The sequence below is a fragment of the Tamandua tetradactyla genome, chromosome 15 (assembly GCF_023851605.1).
Source record: "Tamandua tetradactyla isolate mTamTet1 chromosome 15, mTamTet1.pri, whole genome shotgun sequence".
NCBI lineage: Eukaryota > Metazoa > Chordata > Mammalia > Pilosa > Myrmecophagidae > Tamandua > Tamandua tetradactyla.
The window spans coordinates 77,027,640-77,053,805 of record NC_135341.1 but is presented as its reverse complement, the minus strand read 5'-3'; the positions used below and the strand labels follow the sequence as shown (position 1 = coordinate 77,053,805).

Sequence of the window (26,166 nt, the reverse complement as noted above, 5' to 3'; positions counted from 1 at the left end):
TATGGTGTATTACATTAATTGATTTTCTTATGTTGAACCATCCTTGCATACCTGGGATGAATCCTACTTGGTCATGATGTATAATTCTTTTAATGTGTTGTTGGATACGATTTGCTAGAATTTTATTGAGGATTTTTGCATCTGTATTCATTAGAGAGATTGGTCTGTAGTTTTCTTTTTTTGTAATATCTTTGCCTGGTTTTGGTATGAGGGTGATGTTGGCTTCATAGAATGAATTAGGTAGTTTTCCCTCCATTTCGATTTTCTGGAAGAGTTTGAAGAGAATTGGTACTAATTCTTTCTGGAACGTTTGGTAGAATTCACATGTGAAGCCATCTGGTCCTGGACTTTTCTTTTTAGGAAGCTTTTGAATGACTAATTCAATTTCTTTACTTGTGATTGGTTTGTTGAGTTCATCTATGTCTTCTTGAGTCAAAGTTGGTTGTTCATGTCTTTCCAGGAACCCGTCCATTTCCTCTAAATTGTTGTATTTATTAGCGTAAAGTTGTTCATAGTATCCTGTTATTACCTCTTTTATTTCTGTGAGGTCAGTAGTTATGTCTCCTCTTCCATTTCTGATCTTATTTATTTGCATCCTCTCTCTTCTTCTTTTTGTCAATCTTGCTAAGGGCCCATCAATCTTATTGATTTTCTCATAGAACCAACTTCTGGCCTTATTGATTTTCTCTATTGTTTTCATGTTTTCAATTTCATTTATTTGTGCTCTAATCTTTGTTATTTCTTTCCTTTTGCTTGCTTTGGGGTTAGCTTGCTGTTCTTTCTCCAGTTCTTCCAAATGGATAGTTAATTCCTGAATTTTTGCCTTTTCTTCTTTTCTGATATAGGCATTTAGAGCAATAAATTTCCCTCTTAGCACTGCCTTTGCTGCGTCCCATAAATTTTGATATGTTGTGTTTTCATTTTCATTTGCCTCGAGGTATTTGCTAATTTCTCTTGCAATTTCTTCTTTGACCCAGTCGTTGTTTAGGAGTGTGTTGTTGAGCCTCCACGTATTTGTGAATTTTCTGGCACTCTGCCTATTATTGATTTCCAACATCATTCCTTTATGGTCCGAGAAAGTGTTGTGTAAGATTTCAATCTTTTTAAGTTTGTTAAGACTTGCTTTGTGACCCAGCATATGGTCTATCTTTGAGAATGATCCATGAGCACTTGAGAAAAAGGTGTATCCTGCTGTTGTGGGATGTAATGTCCTATAAATGTCTATTAAGTCTAGTTCATTTATAGTAATATTCAGATTCTCTATTTCTTTGTTGATCCTCTGTCTAGATGTTCTGTCCCTTGATGAGAGTGGTGAGTTGAAGTCTCCAACTATTATGGTATATGAGTCTATTTCCCTTTTCAGTGTTTGCAGTATATTCCTCACGTATTTTGGGGCATTCTGATTCGGTGCGTAAATATTTATGATTGTTATGTCTTCTTGTTTAATTGTTCCTTTTATTAGTATATAGTGTCCTTCTTTGTCTCTTTTAACTGTTTTACATTTGAAGTCTAATTTGTTGGATATTAGTATAGCCACTCCTGCTCTTTTCTGGTTATTATTTGCATGAAATATCTTTTCCCAACCTTTCACTTTCAACCTATGTTTATCTTTGGGTCTAAGATGTGTTTCCTGTAGACAGCATATAGAAGGATCCTGTTTTTTAATCCATTCTGCCCATCTATGTCTTTTGATTGGGGAATTCAGTCCATTGACATTTAGTGTTATTACTGTTTGGATAATATTTTCCTCTAACATTTTGCCTTTTGTATTATATATATCATATCTGATTTTCCTTCTTTCTACACTCTTTTCCATATCTCTCTCTTCTGTCTTTTTGTATCTGACTCTAGTGCTCCCTTTAGTATTTCTTGCAGAGCTGGTCTCTTGGTCACAAATTCTTTCAGTGACTTTTTGTCTGAGAATGTTTTAATTTCCCCCTCATTTTTGAAGGATAATTTTGCTGGATATAGGAGTCTTGGTTGGCAGTTTTTCTCTTTTAGTATTTTAAATATATCATCCCACTGTCTTCTAGCTTCCATGGTTTCTGCTGAGAAATCTACACAAAGTCTTATTGGGTTTCCCTTGTATGTAATGGATTGTTTTTCTCTTGCTGCTTTCAAGATCTTCTCTTTCTCTTTGACCTCTGACATTCTAACTAGTAAGTGTCTTGGAGAACACCTATTTGGGTCTAATCTCTTTGGGGTGCGCTGCACTTCTTGGATCTGTAATTTTAGGTCTTTCATAAGAGTTGGGAAATTTTCAGTGATAATTTCTTCCATTAGTTTTTCTCCTCCTTTTCCCTTCTCTTCTCCTTCTGGGACACCCACAGCACGTATATTTGTGCGGTTCATATTGTCCTTGAGTTCCCTGATACCCTGTTCAAATTTTTCCATTCTTTTCCCTATAGTTTCTGTTTCTTTTTGGAATTCAGATGTTCCATCCTCCAAATCACTAATTCTATCTTCTGTCTCTTTAAATCTATCATTGTAGCTATCCATTATTTTTTCTATGTTTGCTACTTTATCCTTCACTTCCATAAGTTCTGTGATTTGTTTTTTCAGTTTTTCTATTTCTTCTTTATGTTCAGCCCATGTCCTCTTCATGTCCTCCCTCAATTTATCGATTTCATTTTTGAAGAGGTTTTCCATTTCTGTTCGTATATTCAGCATTAGTTGTCTCAGCTCTTGTGTCTCATTTGAGCTATTGGTTTGTTCCTTTGACTGAGCCATATTCTCAATCTTTTGAGCGTGGACAGTTATCTTCTGCTGCTGGCGTCTGGGCATTTATTCAGATTTCTCTTGGTGTTGGACCCAGCAAGGTTGTAATATTTTTCTGTGAAATCTCTGGGTTCTGTTTTTCTTATCCTGCCCAGTAGGTGGCGCTCGTGGCACACGTTTGTCTGCGGGTCCCACCAGTAAAAGGTGCTGTGGGACCTTAAACTTTGGAAAACTCTCGCCGTCCTGGGGGTTCGCTAGCCGAAGCGGCTTGAGCCGGCCCGGGGTCCGAACGCAGGGAGGGTGTCCGAACGCAGGGAGGGTTGCTGGTCGCCGCAGCCAGGGAAAGAGCCCGTCCGAATTTCCTAGTCGGCCCTGGGCAACAAGCGTGGTGGGAGGGCGCCAGCGGCAGCGGCCCGCCCGAGAGAGTGCACGTTCCCCGGGAGTCACGGGGTCACCGTTTTCCGCGGCCTGGGGGTTTCCAATCCAATTCTCTCAGTTGGTCCGGGGGCTGCGCGTGGTGTGGGCGCCAGTCGCCTTGTTTTCAGGGGACCACCTCTCCAATTCTCCCAGCCGGCCCGGGAAGGGGGAAGGGAGTAACTCCGGCCGCTTGCCACCCCGCCCGGTAAGGCCCGCGCGCCTCGGCGATCTCACCTGAGCTGCTTCTCTCAGCCAGCCAGCCGTTCCAGGATGGGGTACGCTGTCTTTTTTATCTCTGTTGTGGCTTTGGGCGCTTTCTGTATCGTTTCTACTCCCCTAGAGTAGAAACGATCGTTTCTTGCCCTTTTCATCCAACTTTCTCTATGTCCTCCCCAATCCCACTGCCTTCCTTTGGCCTGATTTTTAATTTTGATTTTTCCAGTAGTTCTGCTTCATTGGTTTGGACGTCATTAATTCCAATTCTATATTTTTAGTGGCACCTTGAAATTTTACGATGCCTATTTGCTTGACAATGCTAGTTAACTGATGTATTTACCATCCTTCCTAACACTGCAAGGAACTTAGAAGACTTGTTTCTGTTCAGTCTCTCCCAACCCAAATGTAATTATTGTCCAGTAGTTTTTTTCCAGCCTTGTTTGCTTTTCTTAACTCCAGAAATTAGGCATTATCATATTGTTTGATTCAGAAAATGTTTGTTTGCATTAACTCTTATGTTTACCAATTTCTTTGTTGACTATTCCTTTTTATATTAAGACCTTCCTCCTGAGAAAAAGGTCCTTTCTGAAGCATATTCTTTAGAAGTTCTATACATGAGGGCCTGTCAGTGAAAACGTTTTTTTTTTTTTAAATCTTGTTTTTATTGTGAAAAATAACATATATTCAAAAAAGCAACAAATTTCCAAGTACATTTTAACCAGTAGTTATACAACAGATTTTAAAGTTTGGTATGTTTTACAGTTCCAAAATTTCTCATTTTTTCCTTCTAGCTGTTCCAACATATTGGAGACCAAAAGAAATATCAATATATTGATTCAGCAGTCATATTCATTCATTAAATCCTATCATCTCTATTATACTCTTCTCTTGTTTTGTGAAAAATAACATATATACAAAAAAGCAATAAATTCCAAAGTGTATTGCAACAATTAGTTGTAGAATGGATTTCAGAGTCTGTATGGCTTACAATTCCACAATTTTAGGTTTTTATTTCTAGCTGCTCTAAGGTACTGGAGACTAAAAGAAATATCAATATTCAGATTCAGCACTCATACTCATTTGTTAAACCTAATCTTCTCTGTATATCTCTACCTTCACCTTTGATCTTTCTCTCACTCTTTAGAGGTATTTGGGCAATGGCCATTCTAACTTTTTCATGTTGGAAGGGGCTGTTGATACTAAGGGATGGGGATGGAACTGGCTGATATTCTGGAAAGGCTGGCCTTTCTACATTTCAGGACTTATCTGGTCCAGGGACTCATTTGGAGGTTGTAGGTTTCTGGAAAGTTTCTCTCTCTCTATTTTTTTTAATTAAAAAATGTCTTTATTTTTGCCTGGATGCTTCAAAAATAATTTCACTGAATCCATAATTCTAAGTTGATAGTTATTTTCTATCAGCATTTTAAAGATATTATTTCACTATCTTCTGGATTCTATGGTGGCCCTTGAGAAGTCACTGTCAGTTTATTATTCCTTTATAAGTAGCCTTTCCCTCTCTCTGCTTTTAAGACCATCTCTATCTGCAGTTTCACTGTGTATGTCTCCAGGTATGCAGTTCTTGTTATCTATTCTTCTTGGGATTCACAGTGCTCTCAGAATCTGAGGATTCATATCTTTTACACAACCTAGAAAGTATTCTCAGCCATTTATGTCTTCAACTATTTCTTCTCCCTCATTGTCTCTATTCTCTCCTTGATCCTCCATATACACACACGTTATTTTCCTCAGACCATCTTCCATGCCTCAGTCATGCTTTAAAATTTTTCACCTTCTTGTTTTTCCATAATATATTCTGGTGTGTTAATTCTTTTTTTTTCCTAGATATTTAATCTGTTATTTATCTATCCACTGAGTTTTTAAATTCAAATACTAACTAGTTCTTTTTAAAACTCTAACTGGCCAATTTTAATAATCTATTATCTCAATTCTCCCCCCCCCCCCCCATTTCTACATAGTGTGGCAGATTGTCCTTCTCTGCATTGGCTGCAACAATATTTTTAGACACATATGCCATCTTAGAATTCTGCCAACCCCCACGAAGAGGTGAAGTAAGTCTATGTTCCCTCCCTTTGTGATTTCCCAAAGATGAAAACATGGATTGGTGGGAGGGGAGGGGAACTGTGGAAGTGATGCTGTATGACCTCTGAGGCTGGATTACAAAAGGTGACATGGCTTCTGCCTGCATCGTTCTGCAGATGGTCACTCCTGGAAACAGTCACCATGATGTGAGGAAGCCCATGTCACATGGATAGGTCACATCAAGGTATTCTGGCTGCCAACCCTAGGGAAGGTCCCAATCAGCAGCCAGCAGAAATGAGTAAACAAACTTTCAGAGTATTCCAGCTGTCAGCTGTTGAGTCACCTCGCCTATAAGCAATCCGAGGACACAGACATCATGGAGAAGTGGCAAACCATCCTTTCCCACACCCAACCACGTACCCTGAGTTCCCAACCCACAGTATCCATGAGCATGAAAAACGGTTGTTTTATGCCACTGAATTCTGGGGTAATTTATTAAACTTTAATAGATTATGAGAATATCACTTCATATTCTGTTTGTGATAATTATATCTGAAGTTCTTGGCAGTCTAAATCAATCTCTTTCTCTCTCCCCCTCCCTCTTTTCTGCTCCCCTCCCTTCCTTCTTCTCTTCCTCCCTCTTGCTGACTCTTGTTTATCACACCTTGTTTCCTTATATCTTTGGTAACTTTCATTGAGATTTCACATATGGCTGAAATTAATCTGTGGGGATCCTGAGGCTCCTTGATTGAGAATGTTTTCCTACCAAGAGAATATTCATTTGTTTTGGCTAGCCCCCAGGAGGTGTTACCCACTGGAACTACCTTAATTTTACCTCCTCTTAGGGTTACCAATAATGCACATGTAATATGATTTCAAAACTCAAACCGCAAGAGAACAGGTCTACAATTACAAATTCTCAAGGGAAGCCTATATTATTGTTTCTTCTCTACTAAAGCCATTACAGTGACTGATAGGTTTGTTCATTGCCTGCCTTTGTCACAGACAGGTGGATTTTTCCTAAGTACATTCATTCAACCTGCACATATTTATTGCACACCTTCTAGATATCCCATTATAAGAACATGACATGTATTCCTTCCTATGACAAGACCTCTAGCAGTACTGAAGACAGGTTCACAATTTGGTCTACCTTTGGTCTAGCTATTTTCCATGCCTGTCGGAATTAACCGGAAGCTCTGTGAGAACAGGCTTATTGTCTTTTCCCTTCTATTTTCTTTAAAGTCATAATGACTAGAAAAATACAAAACACACAGGAAATGCTCAGCACACATTTGTGAAGATGACTATCAGGCAATCGAGAAGCTTGGCAGACAAAAGAGGTGAAATTAAACCGGCCATGGGCAATAAGAGATCTTCCTACAGAGAAATTTACAATTGAAAAAGTCTATTAGAAGGGGTGGCATGTGTTTTCATTTTCTTTAAATTGATTATATAAAAATATTTTAATAAATGTTTAATAAACAGTAACACCTGGATGGACTAACTTGAAAAAAACCAAATACTGTATTTTGTTTCCTTTTGGTGGCTTTTCCTGTGCTATATGACTCCAATGTATAGATGGGAGGACAGTAGGGGCCTATATATTTTTTTAAGGGCAAAAATATCCACTCATTTTTACATTCTAGAATCAGTATAGGAATAACCTTATAGATCATTTGATGTTCTTTTTATAGACGGATAAACTGAGATCCCTTATAAATGGATAAACTGAGGCTCAGAAAGGTAAAATGACCAATAGCAAGTAACAGAGCCAGGATTAGAATTTAGTTTTCTTTACTCTCAGGCAAATGTTTCCACCACTCTTTTTAGTTTATATGACACTTGTTGGGTAAAACAGCAACTCCTGCACTAGGTTGCTCTTATATTCTATGTTTCTCTGAACACTGGAAGCAGAAATGGTTATTGGAAACCCAGTCTGAGCCTCTCATTTTACAGATGAGTGAGCAGAGAGGCTCAGAGAAGTTCCCACATCTACTCATGCAGGCCTCAAAATATCATAGCTCCTTGACCCTTTTACTTTCTTTTGTTCCTCTATCTTTCATTATACTCTCAACTCTCTCCCTCTTGATTTTATTCCCCATAGAAACATGAAATACGTGGTTTTGAAACAAAACAATACAGGCTTCCTTACATTTAGTTTCAGAAAATAAAAAAAAAAAAACTTTATGAGAACTTGCATCAGCAAAACCTAAAAGGCAAGTTATCAGTGGATAACTTATGGTTACAGCACCATGAACTGTGTTGCGAACGCTATTGTTTTCCTTACTACCTGGCTGCTAAAACTTTCATTCATGTCCTCTGCAGACGAGCCACACAACCCCAGAAGGAAACCATTCACAGCCTGCAATGTGCAGCGCACAACCTGAAGAACCTTAGGTCATGGTCCTGTTTTCATTCATCTCATATTCTCAGACGTTTTCAGGTTTTCAAATATGACCCATAACAAGAAATTGAAATGAATCATGTTTTCATTTCTCTTTCATCCTTTTGAATTTGTAAACAGCAATATTTACTCTCATAAGTCTATCAAAACTTGAAATTAATGTGGTGCTGGCTATGCACATTTATTTATTTCAAGGGTACCCACATCAGCCAGTGAAAATAATAGAAGTCCATAATAGAAAACCATGAGTGAAGCGATGATGTGGGAGCTACATGGCTACAGTGGTTAGAATTAATTATTTCTGAGACACAGGCCTACTGCCTTTATTTTACTGTATACTCCAAGCTGTCAAGAGAAGTGAATATATGACCGATTATTTTGTTAGTTATTCTACTACCTAGAGTTTTAATTTCAGTGTCAAGAACATGGAGGTGATTATTTTTCGGGTCATCTTGGGTAGCTGACTACCCAAGATTCAAAGTCCCCTTCCATGGTGTAGCCTCAGACATTTCCCAGTGCCCCTCCATCTACATGGACTTGATACAGCCAGTGGGAAAGAAGCAGGATTTAATGATCTCCAATGGAAGGGGGAGCTTAAAAAACACTCCATCCTCTCAACTCTAATTTTCTTTTCTATCTTCTGTTTTTTTTTTCCTCTTTCTAAGACCTTATTCCACTTTGAATTTACCTCCTCATATCTTCGTTACTACTTTGGACATAACTAGGACCCCTTTTCTGAATCACTGCACCCCTTTATCTTCATTTCTTAACTTTTTTTTACTATTAATTCTTTTTCTTCAGCTTCTTCAAAATAATGTCCCCCCTCTCCTTACTGCACCATATCATTCTTCCCCTGGGGAAACAAAACAAAAACAAAATTGATATTTTCAGTAGCCCCATGATCATATCTTACATTTTTCTTTTAAAATACTATAAATGTTAAAGGAAAAATAAGCTGTGTTAGGTGGCTTGGCAGTAAGGCATACCAGTCCCTCAGCAATGAACCAGTGATGACGTAAAAGAAGAGCCAAGACCAGGCAGAGGAGGGAGCTGGAGAAACTAACCCAGCTACAAACAACACTGCCCCACTGACAACTCGGAAAGTCAAACTCATGATGTCTAAAGGCATGTGGAATATTTGGCCTTAAGCTGGGCAGCTTTAACCAAGAGCTCAGTTGTGGAGTAGACTCACGGCCAAGTCTGCTTTCTTGTCACTGAGTAAACAGTCTGTTGAGGGCAGGGCAGCAGTGCTGAGGACTTATGGAAAATAGAGCCCAGTTCCATAAGTGACAGAGCTGGCAGAAGCTTAGTAGGCAGTGCTGAGATGAAATTACAGCATAGCCCTAATGTCCACAGAAAACTGGGGTGCCAGGTGGGGAAGCTGAGTCAGAAGTCAGAGGCAAGGGCCTTGGGTATACTTACACCTGCCTTAGCAGAGACAGCAGGTGGGGCTCAAGAGAAGGGGATCTGGAGGAGGGAGAGTGGCTGGAGGACCCAGGAGGTAGCAGTAAAACATCAGTTTACATTCCTCATGTGGCTTAGGGTATTCCCTCCTCTACCTTATTCTCTCCAACTCCTTCAAAACTTTTCTGTAAATAACCACAACGTAAGAGACGCTATTTTAAGGGCTAACCTTCCCTAACCTTCAGTGCTCTGATACAGCTCAAATAGTTTGCAATGTTCATTTACTTCCTCAATTCCTTGTCTCCCTCTGACACACAGTGGGGCTATCCCATTAGTGCATCTTTCTCGTGTCACATCAGCTTGAATGAGGCTTAAGTGCCATGACTAGAATATCAGACTCAGCACAAATTGTTGATGTTTTATTTGGCACTGTGAAAGTGTCTCCGTCACAAATCCTTCCTATCCGGCCTTCCTTACCTCTCCTCTCCCAGGAGCAGCTGGTATACAGATCAACTGCTGGATGAGGAGGGCAGCCAGTATCCTGAAACACCTCTCATCACCTGGTAGACCTGTCTGTGAGGGTAGCAGTTTTCAATCACCAGCAGGGGTGGGTGTAGCATCTCTTGAGGATCTGATGAAGACACATTTAATTCAAGGAACAATTAAGCAGGATGTACACAGGGAGCCAGATTTAGTTTCCCATCCATTTTCACAGTTGCTATAATAATCTAAGACTTCTAAAAATATAGCCATAAGGATGGCACAACCAGAGCCTGCTAACTAAAAAATAATGAGGCTAAGCGAGCTACAGATTCACCAGCTTATAAAAGGAATGGCCCAACGCCTCAATGGGTTGCAACATTTATTTTCCCAACTATTACCCAGCCAATATCTGACTTGAGAGCCAATACCTCTCTCCTGCTACTATTTGTTTTATGTCTTTAAACAGACCCAAGGGGGAAACAAAAAGACCAATCACAAAGCTGCTAAAACAAGATGAGGCATATTGTCAGGGAAAGGCTGCAGGAATACAGGGCTGAAGTTGCAAAAACCCCAAGAAGAAACACACAATCAGATGGCACAACTGTCTTCAGTGGGATGCAGAGTTTCCCCAAGGACTGTGACTTGGGTGGAATACAGAAGGCTATGGGAGTCTAGAAAATATACTGGACTTGGAATCAGAACACCTGGGCCCAAGTTCCTGGTTTTAGGATCCTGAGCATGACCCTTGGCTCCTTTGGGTTTCCATTTCCTTAATGGTAATATGGCATAAAAATGATGCTTATCGTATAGAATTATCAGGATTGAGTAATGACATATTAGATGAGAAAGCACTTTAAGAAGTGTGAAAGGTTTGTTTTAGTCAGTGTCCTTTGGTTTTTGTGTCTCTGGCCAAGACTGGTACCAATTAAAATATACATAGAGGAGTCAGAGGTATATCAAAAAGTTCTCTTTATTTCTAGCTAAATTGGGTTGAAGGACATGACTTGACCTATGGGTTCTTATGACTTCTGCACAGAATTACCTTTACTCACTTTCTCATCATAGATAGATATTTTGACTGCATCCTTGCACTGTTATTTTCACTTTTCATCTTCCGCTCCTGTCTTTCCGACTATACTAGAAGGCTCTGGAGAGCAAAAATTATGTGTTATATTTCTTCGTATCCCTGAATTTTTCACGTTGCCATACATGGAGGCATTCTGTCTAATAAGGGATTGTGATAAACCATTTTGTATTATATATTTTTTTGTGAAGCCCCTCTCTCCACTAGCCTGGGAATTCTTGGAGGTGAGGGCTCGCGTCTTTTCACTCTCAGTGCCTAGCAAAATATCTGCACATAAGCGGTTCTTTATAATAGTACATTGAAGGTACTGAAAACAAAAAAGTATTAAATATTCTGGTGCCACCTAGGGGTTATGGGTAGGGACTTAAAGTAGAGATGCCGCCTGTGCTGGTCTGAATCTGTGGTGGACCCCAGAAAACCCATGCCCTTTGATCCTCATTCAATATTGCTGGGTGGGAGCATTTTGATTGTTTCTATGAAGATGTGACCCACCCAATTATGGGTGGTAACTTTTGATTAGATGATTTCCATGGAGGTGTGTCTCCACCCACTGAAGGTGGAGTTGCTTGCTGGAATCCTTTAAAAGAGGAAACATTTTGGAGAGAGTCCCTTTTGGTAGAGTCACAAGAAAGCCAGCAGATACCACCATGTTCACCATATGCCCTTCCAGCTGAGAGAGAAACGTTGAATGTTGTCAGCCTTCTTGAATCAAGGTATCTTTCCCTGGATGCCTTAAATTGGACATTTCTATAGACTTTTTTTAATTGGGACATTTTCTTGGCCTTAGAACTGTAAACTAGCAACTTATTAAATTACCCTTTTTAAAAGTCATTCTGTTTCTAGTATTCCAGCAGCTAGCAAGCTAGAACACCGCCTAAGGATTTCAATCTTGATTGTAGAAACAGCTTTATCTGCAAAATTATTTAGATTTAAGGATTTATTTAAGACAGTCCTCCCTTGACAAACTTCAGCTTTTGTCCACTGTCAGGCACCTTGGTTGTCTGGGCATGTCGGATCTTCGATATCTCAATTATAGTTCCTTAGGAGGAAAAAACTGCCGCTTGGTGATGAGAGCCACAATAGAAGCTTGTGACATTCAGTGTTTCAGAATATAACACTGACCTTTTACCTCTCCCAAGGGACACAAACATCATGAAATAACTTCCTCTGGAACTGCTGGTGGAATCAGCTCACAGCGTGAGGATCCAGGTCTCCCGGATCACACACAGGAAAACTGAGAAGTCCCTTCTCTACTCCCTGTGCATCATCAACCCTGGTACCTGGGGGGGCAGCACTGCTGGGACTGGAACAGAAAACTAAGATGTGATGAGGGACAGAGGCTAAGGTCAGGATGAGATGGTGCAAGTCTCCTGAAGGGGTCCTCAAACATTCTTCTGAGGAGTGATGCTCCTCAGGGCAGGGCCTTCCAGAGGCTCTGAGAAAGAACGCCTTCCTCAACAGCCAGATTGTTAGTGCCTCAGACGGGTGTCTGTAGCACACTCAGTTGCAGCCGCCTAGGCAGGGATGCTTTGGAGTCACACCTGAGGGGCTCGGTGGAATCTGATGTCACCTCTTTGAGAGACAGCTGCATGCATGCAGAGGTGTGCTCAACCCTGGACTACATGTTCTCTGTGGGTGTTGTGAGACTCCTCTGATTTTGCCCTTCTTCTGGACAAGTGTATTCTCAAGGTCTTAGAAGGACTCACCAACTCCTGTTTCTGAACATGGTGGCCCAGGAGTGGACGGGCCGGGGCAGAGTCTCAGCCTCCCGGCCCAAGGCCCCGGTGTTCTGTTTCGGGGGCCCCACACACCTGTACCCACAGAACTGGCACAGGGTAGGAAGGGCTAAGGAACTTCAAAAACCAATAGACTCACGCAAATGATATAGACCTGAGCAGCCACTAACCACATGTGGCCCTGAGCACTTGAAATGTTATTACGAATGAGACTGAGGAATTAAATTTAAATTTTTATTTAATTTTAAGTAATTTAAATTTAAAAACTAATTCAATTATTAGAACACTTTTAAGTATGTGAATCTACTTCTTCATCTGTAAATTGTATGACATTTAGAGGAGGCAGACCAAGTATTTCTGATGAAAACTGAGCACCCAAATTGAGATATATTAAGGGCATATACATGAGATTTTGAAAACTGGGTATGAAAAAAGAATGTAAATACCTTGCCAATATTTTTTATTGATTATACGTTGAAATTATGGTATTTTGGAAATACGGGGTTAAATAAAATATATTATTAAAATTAATTTCACCTATTTCTTCTCACTTTTTCTAATGTGGCTACTAGAAAGTTTTAAATTGCATATGTGGCTTTCATTACATTTCTACTAGACAGCACTGATCTAGACCATAATTCCAGTTCTCCCTACATGGAATTTCACCTGATAACATGGTCCACCCAATAAACCTGCCCCACTGTCTCTCACCCAGTGCAATCTGCTTTAATGCCATTATGTTGAGGGTCTTCAATGTGCTGGGAATACAGGGTGCTGGTTCTCGGCAAGATGACATTTCAATGGGAGGTATGGCAATAAATAAAGAGCCAAGTAAAACATACAATAACTTCAAGTGCTATACAGAACTTAAAGTAGGGTAATCTGATGGGGAGAACTGGTTGACGAGTTTAGATGGAGAGGCAAGGGAAGCTGCTGGGAGGAAATCCTAGGGCTATGAGCTGAACAGCTGGGAGCCAGGCACACCATGTCAGGAGGAACAACTGGTCACAGGCCCTAAGCAAGGAATAAGTTGGAGTATTTGCAGAAGTAAAAGACAATTGGTGTGACCAGGATACAAGGCAAGGAGGAGAGTGGAAAGAGAAGAGGTCCAAGAGTAAGCACTGCACCAAGAGTCCACGGACCCGGGTTTGAGTCTCTGCTCTCACATCCACTGGGCTCAGATCCTGGACGAACCACGTATCCTCTCAGAAGAGGTCCTAGTTTCTTCATATGTTAAATGTGGTTGCAGTTGCTAAAGAATCTTCCTTTCTGTTCTGAAAGTATATGACATAATTCTTTCACATATTCTAAGGAATCAAGATACTGTCCTGGAAATAAAAAAAAGAGGAAACACTCTGCCCTTCTAATCTCTCTCAAGACTTAGCCACTGCTTTTCTGATGTCTTTTTTTTTAAATGACATCTAACTTCTCATATAGCATTCAAAGGGTAAACTTCTAAATTCCCTGGTGTTTGCACAAGAACGTTTATCTCTATAATCGGGACTGGTTTCCTCACAAGAACAAACTGATGTCCTGCACAGACTGCCCTCCTTCCTTTATAATTATACTTATTATTCTCCCTTAAGTCTACACATAATTTCCTACTTTTCAGAACTTAATTTTCTAAGTAAACCATTGACTGGGGAAATATGACTTCTCAGATTGTCAATGATTCTACCTAAATTTTATCTGTGGGAAAATATTACCGAGGAAATTACATCTATAAAAGCCACATCTCCAGGAAAGAATAAAATACCTGGTCACACTCATTCATCATCACAATTTAATAATACAAAAGAGAAGCCCATGGGACTACGTCCACAGGGCATTTCAATTACATCTGTAAACCAAGGGGTTGCATGATGGACTGTTTACTAACAAGCTCTGGTTCTTAAAGAATAAGACTTAGGAGGGGGACTCATAGGGCAGAGGAGGGAGATGCAATAGTTCGTCATTGTACTGTGACGTGCATGAGAATGAGAACAAGGTCCTTGGAGTGGAAGAGCGATGAGGTTTTACTTTTTGTTTAGAGGAACGGGAGGACTAAAGGGGAAAGACTGATGATGACAGTGAGAATAAAAGTAACCAACATTTAAGGCGCTATTCTAAGTGCTTTGCGTGTGTTAAAAAGTATTAAGAGTTTATGTGAACCATGAATTTAAAGAGTTTAAACAGTGCTGGCATGTCCTAAGTTCCTTAACCAAAGGAAGGTAACCCTCCCGCTCCTCACCCATGTGGCAATGGGTCTACGGAGTAAACTGCCCTCTTGCAGAGCTCATAAGAGAGACTAAGCCAAAGTTAACTTCTGTGGGATTTTGCTTGATACCACATCCCTGCTGGGCCTCCTTCCCTTTCCTTTTCTCACCATATCCCTGTCGGTAACCTTCTTGGTAACACTTCCTAATAAGTCGCTCTCACATAACTCCTCATCTCAGCGACAGGTCTGCTTCTAGGGAGCCAACCTAAGTCTAAGCAAGCCTGTCCCGTCATTCATTTCCTCCTGCGACTATACAGGGACATGATATAGAAGATACTTGGGGCTTGACACTGGTCTCCTATCTCTTTCTGTTGCAGGCAACTCCTGGTCTTTGTCTGATAGGAAGGGTATATAGACACACTCATTTCTTCATCTGATCCAAGCATTTCAAAGTAAATTCCAGCTCTTCTTATTTCAGAGGATCCCAGGGTTCTATTCTGAGCCACTGCATCATTAGTGGATCCTGTAGCTGTGTGCAGACAGCCTGGGCTCTGCCCATGGGGAGACAGTGGTCTGACTGAGAGAACATCACAGGGAAATCATTAAAGCACTTATGCTCAGTGTCAACCAGACTTGCTGATCACAAGACAGGGGAATCTCATTCTTGCTTCTTCTCATCAAACATGGCACAATTATGTAATCAGCACTGCCATTTGTTGACAAGGCAGGAAACATACCTTGTGCACCAAGTACATATGGGTATAAGGAAACATCTTTCAAACTGTTCCTGCCCTGGGGGTTCTCACCATCACTGCACATCTCAAGTTCTCTGAAGCTTCTTGGTACCCACAAACCCTTTTCGGGAGCTTTTATACCAGCTCAAGCCACTCTGTTTTGTTTTTTTTTCGGTCACTCAGCCATGTATCCTCTATCAGCTACAGTTCTCTTTTGCCCTCATTTTATGGTCGAACTTCTCCCAGAAGCTGTGTAAACTCACTGGTTCCATTTCCTCATATCCCACTCACTTTTCAACCATTTTGATGTCTTGTCCATACTCTACCTATACAGCTCTACTAAAATTGCCATGACCTTCATGTTGCCAAACCTGACATTTCATTCTACAGCTTTTTTGACCTCTTAGCAGCAACAAGTGACTCTCTTCTCTACTCCCTTTTCTTGAAGTACTGCATTTCTCTGACTTCCAGAACACTCGCACCTTCAGTTTACCCTCTTACCTCTCTTGCTGCCCTTTTTATCTCCTCTACCTTTGGCTTTCTCAAAGCTTGAGTCTAGGCCCTTTCCTCCCCCTCCCTCTACATTCTCTCCCCAGCTTCCAATACCACCTCCTCACAGAGGGTTCACAAATAAGTACACCTTCAGCTCAGGTCTGTCCACTGCACTCCTGACTTTAAAGCCCACTACCCACTGAACGATCCTTTGGATGTCTCAATGGTGCCTTAAATTTACCCTATCCAAAACTAAACTTGATCTTCCCTTCCTTCCTCTTACCACAAATAAAATAAAATTTGGTCCTTATTACAGTGAAGGCATCACAATCCAGTCACAGTTAGAAACCTTGGATCTATCCTAATGCCTCTTCATTCCTCTTCACAACCCACCACATCCAATTCATTTGACCTCTTTTATAACATTTATAAAAATCGACTTAAGTAAAGTATATAAATGTTTCATATAAAATATATTGCCAATCTTTCCCATTCTCTCATCTCTACCACTACGACCCTGCCCGAGCAGCCCCTTCTCTTCACTTGGACCACTGGGATGACCTTTCACTGGTTTACCCACATCAACTTGGGTCTCCATCCGATCTATTATTTTTGAAGCACCAGAGTGATCTTTTTAAAATGCAAGATGTTTCCATTCTCCTTAATTCTTTCATTGGTCTCCAACTGCTCTTAGCATAAATAAAGAATTCCCTCATTTGGTCCTTAAGGCCCTGTTCTATCTGGCTCCCACCTACCTCTTCTTTTCACATCTCCTTGTCCTGCTGCACCCTCCCATGCAAGCCACCCTGGCCTGCTTCAGATATGAGTCCCTCGTGGTCACCTGTGCCCATCCTTCTTCACCTGGCTAACACTTCATCTTTCAGACCTCAGCTTGGAAAAGCCTTCTTGGTCCACATTATCTAGGACAAATTTCCCCAAAGACTTCTTCATAGTGCCTGTCATGCTTGGAATTTTCTGTTTTATGATTATTTTATGCCTTTTTGTTCCATGGTAAGCATCATGTGCTAGGAACCATGTCTACTTTAGCTTTTTTTTTTTTTTTGAATCTTCATTGCTTGGATCAGGGCTTGATTCAAAGCGGGCACTCAAATATGTTTTCTTAAATACCACAAAATGAAAATTAAATAATTCATTCAACAAATATATCTTTAACACCAACTTTGTGCTAATGACTTCTAGGTGCTAGTAATAGTAAACAAAATAACAATGTAATACCCACCATTACTGAGCATCTACCCCAAACTAGGCACTGTGCTACATTTGTGGCAATTTGTTATGGTGGTTGTAGGAAACTAGTGCACATGTCCATTTTGCAGATGGGAGGAAATGAGTAATGAGGCTGGCCACAGCTCGCAGGGTACCTGAGTGATGTCCTGGAACACTCAGAGCAAAGGTAAGGAATTCACTTGTGAGTTGCTGTCAGCATGCTTTTAGCAGATAAAATCTGCTAGCAGATTTATCTGCAGGAGGAGAAAGGCTTGAACACTTTTAAGGGAAGATCAAAGAGAAGAGAGAGTCTGGGGATGGAAATGACCCAAAGAAAGGGAAGGGAAATGGATGAACAGAGAGGGAGAGCTAAAAGAAGGTCCTGCAAAGGCAATATGTCTTAGGATCTGGGAACTTCTCGAGTTCTAGCCCAAAGAATCCCTAGTGTACACTGCCTGTGTAAAGGTAAAGATTAAACTTTTCATCCAACTTTCAGAAAATATTTAATTACAAAGGTATCACAAAGTTGCCAAAAAATTTCCTTTATCTTCATTAAAAAAAATATTTTTTTAAATTAAAAAACTCCCTTTTTGCAGAAAAATCTCCCAGACTTTTACTAGATCCTGATAAGCAAGCCAATGCCCAGTTAGAGTGGCCCCCACTAATGAGGCTTATGTGCATTAATGGGGATTCTACTGAATTAGAATCTGGGGGAGGACATCCTAAGCTACCTTTAACATTTCTTCTTTTTTAAACAGTTTTTGCTGAACTATAGTTTAATATTCAACAAGAGAAATAATTTAGTTACTTAAGGATAACAGTAAAACAACAGTCCATGTTTGGAAGTCATTCTACATCATATGAAAAGTTTTTATACTCTTTTCATCTAACTCTCCCAACGTCCTCAGGGCAGGTATTATACTATTCATCCATGTATCACAGTTAAAGAAACCAAGGCAGCTCTGGGAAGTTAAATGGTAGGTGCAAAGTCACATAACTAGTAAGAAAAGAAGTGAGAGCCCATATTACATCCTTTAAATCCAAATTTGATGCTTTCCGCATCCACATATTTTAGCAAAAGTACTCTGTACAGAAAATTGAATTTACTCATTAAGAACTGACATTTAAATTTGCATAAGTCAACAGCTCTCCTAAGTGCAAGCCTGACTTCCCTCACCTATATTCCTGCCAACTGTGTGACAGAATGTACTAAAAAGCCTTAAAACTGAATTTCTTTAAAACAGTTTATTCCTCAGTCCTTATTGATATTAATTACAATGAGAATTCTTAATGTATGAAAATTTTAAATCACAACTTAAAATGTAGAAGATATTAAAGAACATGACATCGTTAAGGACCTAGTATGCCCAAACTTCCTGGGTTAATGTCACATTTGAAAGTGTTCCTCAAATTTTCGGTATGAATTATTTACCCTTCTGAACTAAAAAGACCTGTCCTTCCTCCAGAACATTTGCAAATCTCTTCATTATTGGAGAAAAAGAACAACAAATAACAAAAAATTCTATTGATTCGCAAAAAAATTACCCACCACCCAGTGAAGAAATACTCTTATAAAATCAAGTTCTAAAATGAGCCAGCTGCAGTGAACAGTCAGGACCAAGAGAACCAAGGGCCAAAATTATAGCCATTGTTGGTAGCACTAGAGTGCTTCAGGCTGATGGACTCTGCTACTCAATCACCCATGCTCTCTCTCTTTTTTTTACTAAGCAAGGATGACTCTATTCATAGCTACCTGGCAGGGGAGAGAAAGCAGAATTCAAACCCATTAAAACAAAGGACAGCAAGTTTTTTCTTTCCCTTTTAAATATTTGAAATGATTTCAAAATAATTTATGCAACCAGAGAATTCCCAACCAGAGAATTCCAACATATTCCTACCTCCAGATACCCAGATCCATCCATTTTAACATTTGCCACATTTGCTGAATTATTCTATCTATCCACCCATCATCTATCTATTTTCAAACATTTAAAAGTAAATTACATCTGTCATGCTCCTTGAACACATAGTATTTCCATGTATGTTTCCTAAGAACAAGGGTATTCACTCATGTAACTACCGTAAAGTAGAGTTATCAAGTTCAAGAACTTCAACATTAATATAAAAGATTATAGCCCACATTCCAATTTTTTCTTATGTCCTTTTGGGCTTTTTCTCTTCCATTATGAGATCCAGTCCAGGGCCATGTATTGCATTTAATCATCATTGTCTCTTTGATTACTTTGTTTTGAAATTGTGGAAACATGTATATAACATAAGCTTTCCCATCCTATCCACTCCCAAACACACCATTCAGTGGGATCACTGACGTTTACGACATTGCACTACCCTCACTACAATCATCACCAGAACTTTCCCATCACCCCAAACAGAAACTTGACATCCATTAGGCATTAATTCTCCATCTCCTGTCACCTCACTCCCTTGACAACCTGTACTCTACTTTCTGTCTCTGTAAGTTTACATATTCAGGTTATTTCATGTAAGTGAAATCATACAATATCTATCCCTTCATGTCTTATTTATTTCACTCAACATGTTTCCAAGGTATGAATGTATAGTTGCATATATCAGAACTATTCCTTTTGTAGGCTGAATAATAATTCCATTGTATGTATATACCATGTTTTGTTTATTCACCTGTTGATGGATATTTGGGTTGCTTTCACCTTTTGGCTATTGCGACTAATGTTGCAATGAACAGTGGTGTACAAATATCTGTCTGAATCCTTTCTTTAAATTCTTTTGGGTGTACACCTAGAACTAGGATTGCCAGGCCATACGGGAGTTCTATGTGGAACTGCCAAACTGTTTTCCACAGTGATTGCACCATTTAACATTCCCAACCAAGGGTCCCTATACTCAAATTTGTATTTTTTGTATGGAAAGAGATGAAAATAATTTGGAAGAAAATTAGAGGTAAGCCAAGTAATCTTAGTCCAGAATCCAAGTTCTGAATCATTGCTGGAATCCTGTTACTCTCCATGAGGCTAGGATCAGGCAGTGTAAGAAGCAGGGGTAAAGGAGAAGGAACAAAATGAAGATCCTATACAGAAGGGCAATATTTGTGTGACTGCACATAACATCTACAAGAACACAAAAATATTTCTGGAGTTCACATCTGTTTGGACCCAAATACTGTGTCAGTTACAATTTATATCAATTCTCCCTTCTTGTCTGAGGGAAAATTTCTTCTCACTTCTTAGGCCAAACAAACCACGAAGATAAAATACAAGAGCCAAATTCACTTAGTGACAACCCAACTCCTATGATTTCTCTCCACTGTCCAAAGGGACACTTCCTTGTCCCATAGGGCCTATGTGGGATGAGAGCTGGGGATACAGATGGTTTGCTTAGGCCTAAAGGATAATCTAGTACCAGATTCAGAGTATATTATCAAGTTAGCCACAATCCACCCCTAATAATTACAGTTTATCCATATTGCAATATACAATTGATGGCGTGTGATAGTTTAGTTGGCCATGTTTTTTCTTTCTTAGTGGTTCATAAAATAACCCTGTATATCTTACAATCAATGACATCTTAGATTTGATGAGATACGGTGTTGAATTAAAAATTTATTCAGTCCTGCTATGATTCACACCCTGAGACTGGAGATAGGAGAATGAATGGAGTCTCCATCCCTGAGGAGCATGAAGACAAGAACAAGCACAAGCATACCCAGAGCTAAATCTTTTATAGGGGATGGAATATCAGCTATGGTGGCTGTAGCACAATGAGTGGGCATCTACTGGATGGAGAGGTGTGGTGGGGAATGGGGAGCATGAAAAGCAAAGGTGGTGAGAGGTAAGGCTGAAGAGGTAATCTGGGTCCAGACTATTAACAACTTGAATGCTAATCTAAGAAATTTGGACTTTATCTCCTAGGTCAGTGGTTCTCAAATGTTTTTGTCTCAGGACCATTTTATTCTCTTAAAAATTACTGAGGACTCCAAGAGCTTTTGTTTTCATGGGTTATATCTATTGGCATTTAATTTCTTAAAAAGGAGAGTTAGAAAAATTTTAAAATATTTAATTCAAAAATAACAATAAACTCATTACATGTTAATATACATAATATATTTTTCAACGAAAAATAAAAACACCTTCTAAAACAAACAAACAAACACAGTGGCAAGAAGGGCGGGGATTGTTCCACATTTTGGAAAATTTCTTTAATGTCTGACTTATAAAGGAGAGCTGGCTTTCATATCTGCTTCTGCACTGAATCTGTTGTGATATATTATTTTGGTTGAAATCTATGAAGAAAACCTGGCTTCAAAGGGAAGGACTTTCAGGACTTCCTGAAAGGGTCTTGAGGATTCCCTGTGGTTTGTGGGCCACACTTGGAGAACTATTAGGTGATACAAAACCTTTGAGAGATTTATCAGCAGATGACAGGCAGTTAACTCTGTAGCAATTTGAGGATGAATCAGAAGGAAGGGGTTGGATAATAGGATGACAAAGGGAAACCATTAAAATAGCTCAGACAAGAATTTAGAAAATCCTTCACTAAAAAACAAAGACAGTGGGGATACAGAGGAATAAATGGACGCACAATATGTTAGAATCAAGGGAATCTGCATCCAGTGTAGGGCAGAAAGCAAGTCAAGGATGACTTAAGGTATTCAGCTTTGGATGGTGATGATAAAATAATAGGATGGTGATGATAAAAAGGTGCAGATAAGACATAAGATCTGATGCTAGCTGGCCAGTGAGGAAAGGAATAAGCCAGAGATGATCTGAAGGTTTCAGATTCATGACTCAGGGAGATTCAGACAGACCGTCTGTTACTTCAGCCCTGGGAAGCAGCTTACTTCTTTAAATTGTTATATTCAATACTGTTTAAAGTGATATCAAAATAGTGTTAAGAAGGTAAAATTTCTTTAATGCAAATATCCTTGAGATTTAAGGAGAGAGGCCACTCCTTAATTCTCCTTAATTGATTGCTTCCTGTCTTAAAGGAACATATAGGAACTTCAGGTCCCAGAACACAATCTGTGTGAGTAGGTACCATAGTGGGGACCTTGGGTTTACCACAGGATAAGGATGGGAAGGAGGAAAAAGAAAGGAGAAATGTTAATCTCTTATGGGAATATTACTATATGGATATTTCCAGTTTAGAAAGTGACTGGAGGGAAGAATGAAGTCACTGGATAGCTATTAGGCAAGGAGGGATATTTGGAGCTGAGAAGGTACCAAAAACAATTTGCTCACTTTAAAACATTTTCAGGGTCTTCTACTCAGTACGAGAGATTAGGAGAAAAGCAGAACATTCCAACAGAAAACAGTTTCCAAGAGGAAATGAATTCCACACCCAGCCAGCTTTTCATTACGCCTGGAAGAGTCTGCAGAGGCAGGTAATGTGGATTGGGGAAGTGCATAATTCAAATCTGTGACTGAGATATAGTCCCTATCCTCTAGGGAAAAAGGGCAGAAAAGAGGGTAGACTTTCCTTCTAAATCTTACAAGCTAGGACCCAAATCCACACAAGGAGTTATCTTCCTTATGTACAAGTAGTTATCTTCCTTATGCATAAGACAGGGGCCTGTGGACAGCTTGGGTTAAACTATCTGTGGCCAATACAGAGGATGCATGAGTGGGCAAGTAGGATACATCAAGGACAATAAGTATTTATACAGCAAATACTTAAGTTGCTCAACATAATAACAAGTAAATTATCCAAACAACTTTGTTTGAATGATACTGGTTATTAAAACTTATTTTCATAGGACCATAATAAAATATATTCACCTTCTTAACAATAAATGTAATAAAATAAATTTCCAATACATAGAAAACTAAATGTGCTAACTCATTACTCAGTGCCTCCCCAGTAGGGCAGTGTGCTTCAGGGTTGTGGTGATGCTCCTTACTTTCCATTAAACTCTAAAAAAAAATTGTGATGTGGTTTGGGAAAGGCAGTGTTGGTCACATCAGTTTCCTTCTCTGTAGAATAGGGTTAATGGCAATTAGCCCCCTCACCTCATAAGGTTGTTTATAAGGATCAAATCATGGGGAAATGCTGTGAACCAGAAATCCCCATGCAAATGCGATAACAGAGCTCCCAATTAGGTTGCATCCTTTTCTTCCAGACAGCAAGTCCCACTAAGGGGTTTGATATTTATTGCAGGTCTTCTATATGTCATTTTATCTCACTCAAGACCCACCTTATACAGTGGCTGGTCATATTACATTTAAATATTAAGGCTCATCGAGGTTAAATAACTAAAGCAAGCCATCCAGCAATTTTTAAGGCTAAGATTTGAACTACTGTCTGCTGGCTTGAAAACCCAGGCGTCCTTAGTGAATTCTAGTGAATCTGTCAGTTTCACTCCTAATTTATTGCTTAGGTCTAAAAAAGAACAGTGAATGACAGTGTTTGGTTTCTACATAATCATGAAGGTCCTCAACACCACCTCCATCCTCAAGCTTTCAGTTGTTACAAGGTATCGTCTAAAATGTATTAAAATTCCCCAAAGGGCTAAAAAGCTGGTGGGATGAAATGTTGGGTAGCATACCATGGAGTGAAACCCCCCAAATAAAGCAATGGTAGAGAAAGTCAGGTTGTCAAAAAGTACAATATTAAAACTTGTACACCAATGCTCATAGCATTATTCACAATAGCCAAAAGGTGGAAACAAAGTATCCATCCAAGGATGAATGTATAAACAAAATGTGGTGTATCCATACAATGGAACAATATTGTTCAGCCACAAATAGTAATGAAGTACTGAAACTTGCTAACAGATGACCCTTGAAAATTTACGCTAAGTGGAAGACGCCTGACACAAGAGACCATAATAGTATACGAGTCCACGGAATCGAAATATCTTGAATAAGCAAATTCAAAGAAGTGGGCCAGTTCTTAACTTATTCATCGGTACTACTTCATCTTGAAGCATGATGTAGGTAAAATGATTAGTAAATGCCTGGAACACAGTAAGTACTCAAGAGAGACGCTATTCTATCATAATGATGATTCATAAATTGGATAATATCCTTTAGTAATTAATTGCTGGGTTTTTTTTTAAGCACATAGATATTCTCTATGGTAGATCAAAGATGACTACAATTCATACTACTCTTCCTGCTGAGAACTGAAGTCTAAATCCCCTCCCTTTGAGTCAGGGTTGGTCTTAGGGACTTCCTTGACTGATACAATGTGGCAGAATTATTGTTCTAGTATTGCCAAGGCTTGCCACATAAAAATGCCTCAGAGAGCCAGCGATGCCCCAACAGCACCAGCTGCCCAGGCCCTATGCCTTGGAGCCATTTCAACCCAGTTCTCAGATATTGTGGAACAGAGACCAGCAGACTGCCAACCTTTGCCAAAACTGTAGATTCATGAGCAAAATAAATGAACATAATTTTTTTAAGCAACAAAGTTTGGGGATGGTATGTTATATGACAATAGATAAGAACATGCCATCAGAGTTTTTTTTTCAAATTAAAAAAAATCAGTTTGCTGAGTTGCATAAAGTAACATTAAGTTCACATTGACTCTTCAATTCTCAAGTCTTTTATAGACTCCGCAAAAAGATTTTGTTTGTGGACAATGTTAATATAGGTATAACTTAACAATTGGCAATCAATGACATACATGAGCTCCTGAATGTGTATACGTACATATGCATGCCAGTGTTAAAGGAATCCAGGATTTTACACAAACTTTACTACATATCCAATTACCTTCATGAGAATAAAAACCTTTAAATAATAGTCCTTGTCTCATTGAACTTGTGAAAAACCATTATCTGAAGTCAAACTAATTGATTCTAGTGCCAAAGTGATTGGCCCCATCAATTATGTACAAATCCAGACCAAAATGAGACTACTAGTGATGGGTGGGTGTTTGTATTTCCTATCAAGGTTTGCAAACAATGAAGGTATTATAACAGTTGATTTCTGCAGTTATTTAGGTGAGGTTTAAGGAAAATTCCTTCAGCTTTCACACATGCTCAATTTGGGAGGATGGGCTTTATCATAGAATAATACTTGTCCATGAATCTTTGGATACCTATGTGACCTTATAATATTCTTTGAGGCATATAATTAGCATAGATGATCTCAACAAACATTTTGCTGCTTCCCAAATCTATTGTGAGCTTTCTCATTTCATGTTGTTCTTCCTTGCAAAGCCTCTCCTCTGAGTGAGGGTTGAGAGTGAAATCTTTTTCATCCTTCAACTGGCCCCATTGTATAACCTTCTCTCTCCCACCCAGACAGAGCACTGATGACACTGCTTCTTCAATCTGTAAAGCCTTTTCTCCTACAAGTAAGTTTATCATTAAAAAACAAAAACAAAAAGCTCATAGACCAGTAGAACACAGAGAAAGAACATGAGAGAATCCCTGTAACTTTCTCAATTTTCTACCACACTGAAAAGAGGCTGTGTGTTTCAGAGATTAGAATTTGGCAGAAGAGATGAACCAATTAAAACACCAAACCAGAGTGCTGTCTGAGATACTATGTTTTGCCCTGAGGCTGCAACATAACCTGAATGGTTAAATACTAAGAGACAGTTGGTGATTTGCATTTCAGTCTCTCAGCCTAAGAAAGCTACATCTACCTTAGCAAGAATCTGACAAGTACAATGAACTCAATAGTTTTGAATTTCCCAATTCAATGGTGTTCGTGTGACCTGCAGTGATCAATACCTGTTGTCCCAGGTAGGTTGATTTGAACATCAAAACCACCAACTGTTCTTGGGTTTTACATTTCTCCAGGGAACAGTTCCAATTCCAAAGGTTGTAAAGTCTCTGAATGGCAACTGGTGCTTTGTGGCACAATCCCCAAAACACATGAGCAACATACAGAAGGACATAATGCAACACTTCTTATCCTACCACAAAACCTGGAGAAATCACGTTCTTGACACTCACCACACCTACCTATGCATAGCATTCTAAGCCAAAAAGGCTGCAGAGCCACTGAATGTTAACAGATTCTATGTGGCAAAATCCACAAAACACAAGTTGTCATCCCCTA

The 26,166-nt window shown here is 39.5% G+C and overlaps 1 protein-coding gene across 1 annotated transcript in view; it reads right to left on the bottom strand.

Moving 5' to 3' along the window:
* Nucleotides 1–26,166, bottom strand: part of TMEM108 (transmembrane protein 108) — a 349,819-nt gene that overhangs the window by 138,398 nt on the left and 185,255 nt on the right.